At 27.6% G+C, this 3,255-nt stretch overlaps 1 protein-coding gene across 2 annotated transcripts in view; it reads right to left on the bottom strand.

The window, feature by feature from the left end:
• LOC123010223 overlaps positions 1-3,255 on the bottom strand; it is a 16,780-nt gene that overhangs the window by 10,669 nt on the left and 2,856 nt on the right. The window contains exon 1 of one of the 2 annotated variants that reach the window (XM_044406933.1): positions 1,904-2,056. The exons of the other annotated variant lie outside the window; for it this stretch is intronic. The gene's annotated coding sequence lies outside the window, so the exon portion shown is untranslated. Of the gene's footprint in view, positions 1-1,903; positions 2,057-3,255 lie in introns of those variants that run through there. 2 annotated transcript variants of the gene reach the window in all.

The following is a 3,255-nucleotide window of genomic DNA, read 5'->3' as shown; positions in this document are numbered from 1 at the left end:
ATGAGACAACAATAATTTGAAAACATTTCTCATTGAATAACTAATAAAAAAAATGCAAAAATGTTTGCATGACCAAAATTTTTTTAATTACTTTTTGCACCGATTTATTCAAGGACCCATGTGGTCATTTTTAAGATATAAAAATAACATTTTATTGTTGTTTACGGGAGGTAAATAATAATAATGTTGTTATCTGAATTACGTTTATTGTAACTATTTTACAAATTTACAATTATTATGATTCTTGTATTTAAGAAATAATAACAATTAACTATGTGAAATTACGACAAGCGATTGACAAAATAAAAATAAATTAAAAGATGAAATAAATTTGGCAACGTCCTTGAACTTGACCAGTAAAAATTATAAACAAGTATCACTTTTGACCTTAAAACTCACCTAAAGTTCTTCAAAATTTGTTAATTGATTTCAAGAAAAGTGTTTTTTTCATTAAAAAAAAGGACTACAATAAATCATTTGCTTTGATGAAAGGATACGAACTTTTACAAACTACTCGTATTCTCAGCTTTCTAGACTAAAAAGATTGCAAAAAAATACATTTGCATTAAACAGACAATAAACGCTAATCTAAGAGAATTTCTGATACTTTGACTTTCCAGGACAAAGGATGATATTTTTTCTTCTATCATTATCCACATAAAAAAGTTTTTATTTTATTTAATTATAATAAAAAAATTTTTTTCAGAAATTTAGTGCAATTAAAATTCGTAATACCTCTAAATGATCAAATCCGGGAAATTACATGTTAATAACAGTGTAAATGCAAATGGAATGTAGCCAAGCGAATATTCCAACAAACTTTTCCTACTCACTAATAATACAATAGGCTTAATTGTTTTATATAAGAAATAAAGAAAATATTATATTGTTTTCTAAGTCCTACTGAATTTATTGACCTTGAATAACATGGGTTACTATGTTTTCAGGTTTTATTCGAAGAGTAGGAACACTTATTAATTATTTTGTTTCAACAAGGAAATAAACATAAAAAGGACACTGTCATCATCAGAAAATTTAACCTTCTTAATAACCCGTGTAAAAATTGTGCATTGTATAAATGTGACTTATTTGAAATAAAAAATCGATCAAGTAATTTCATGTTTCGTTGGCTACGAAAAATCGTGATAAACAGAATATTGAAAAAGGATATACCATTTGTAAAAATTTGTATCCTAACAGGATCTCATTAGACATGGCTTAACCTTATTACGAAACAGTATTCAACTAAATTTGGATGTTACGCTTATTAGATTTAATTCCCACACAATATTTTGTACAAAGTCCTGATTGTCACATTTTGTCCTGGTCAAAGTAAACAATTTCAAGGATTTGTGGGTAATTTAGAAACAATGCTCCTATTTTTGTTAAAAATTGAGTTTTAATTTTTACGATAGTGGCCAACAAGAATAATTGAATAATTTTCTACGGCACTGGATGGGAAGAATCTCTTTAATAAAGTTTTACAAAATTATGCAATTAACCTTCACCAACATTTATGAGTTTTGTACGATCCAGCGTAAATTAATAATTACTTTTATCACGGAATATTTTTATTTTAAGTGAAGTGAAAGTGGTTTAAATTATTTTCTCTATTTTATATATCATTGCAGAGGTTTCTCTACATTTTACACGGACGTTTAGATTGTTTGTTCAAATAAGTAGCGTATGATGAATGAACAAACAATTTTATCGAAAAAATTTTACGATATTTGTACCAATAGTTAATTAAAGTATTTCTAAATTTTCCTCGCAATAAAAAAAATGAGAATGAGAAGTTCCAATTCTGTCAGCTGCAAAACCGGGGCAATATACAGCAAATTGTTGAAATTAATTAAAGAAACCAGTTTTGATCCTAGAGAAGCTTGCAGTAATTTGCACTGACCTTAAATTTTTTACACAAAAATCACAAAAAAAAGTCACTGATTTTAAACTTCCATCACTGTTATTACACTTTCGTTGCCGGAAAGAACTGATCGGAGATATCAATGATTGTTTAATTCAAATGGATTTCAAATCTGGGGGCTACTATGTTGTTAAACAGTCCCACTATTGCAGGACTGCGTCAGGTGCCCCACCACTAGATTCGTACTGCTATAGGTGATATAATTTAATCAAAATGCCATAACATTCACGAAGGGAGAAATGCACCGAAATTATCAGCATCATTAATTAAATCGAAATTCTCTTTCATCTAAATACCTACGAATTATGGACTAAATTTCCCACAATTTTTTTTAGTATACTTCAGTTGATTTAAATATTGTAAATTATCATAACGTCACTTTCTAAAAGACGAATGTTCTACAGTGTAACCTCATTAAGTGGAACAGCTAATATTCTGACATTTAATTCAATTTCATCAATTATTTTCCTCTCTATCTCACATTTGATAAAATATGTAGAAATCTACATTAGAAACTGAAATATCTCTAATTTCGTTTTTCCCAAATTTGCTTAAAAATAGCAGAAAATAAATAAAAATGAACAAAAATCAGACTCGATTTTGAACACGCGTTCAATAGTTCAATTTCAAACTAATTTGGTATTGACACAGTTTTTTGATTCCTTGCAGTCTACAGTATACGTAGTAACTATTCTATTGATTCGGAGTAACGAGGTTGTATTGTTTTTTTTTTTTCATTTTTTTGTTCAGCTTTATTGAATTAGTCATTTTACAATACAGAGTTGTTATGATTATGTTTTTAAATTATATTTTTATGTTTCCCATTGAAGTGTCTGTTTTGTCATTCATGGAAAAAAAATTAAAGGAATCATCTCTGAAATAAAAGTAAATTTTCGTTTCAGAAAGAATTATATTGCTATACAGGGCCGGCGCAAAAATATTTATAATTGATTTAAAAAAATTGCTAGTCCAAAAGATCGAGGATTATACAGGGTGTATCAGAAATACGTGTTCAATGTTAATAAATAATCACAACAATGCAGTTCTTTTAATGTAGTTCCTATCATAAAATATTTCGTAATTTTTAATTTGATACCCATAGGCGCGTATACGTTTTGATATGTTATCTTTTCCAAATATTAAATCAAATTTGTAAGCTTTTATTAAAAAATTACAAATAGAAAAAAAATATTATTTATCGAAATGTGTTACATGTTAAAATTAACACACGTATTTCTGATACACCTTGTATAGACTTCAATTTGATGCTTTAATATTGTTCAAAATTTTTAGCGTATATCAGTGAGACCCAGGGCCGTAACAAGGATTTT

Source organism: Tribolium madens, unplaced genomic scaffold (genome assembly GCF_015345945.1).
Source record: "Tribolium madens isolate multiple individuals breed KSU strain unplaced genomic scaffold, Tmad_KSU_1.1 Scaffold_7;HRSCAF=85;Tcas5.2_LG10, whole genome shotgun sequence".
Lineage (NCBI taxonomy): Eukaryota > Metazoa > Arthropoda > Insecta > Coleoptera > Tenebrionidae > Tribolium > Tribolium madens.
Note: the sequence above shows the minus strand (reverse complement) of the source record. Positions and strands in the feature narration are given on the sequence as shown.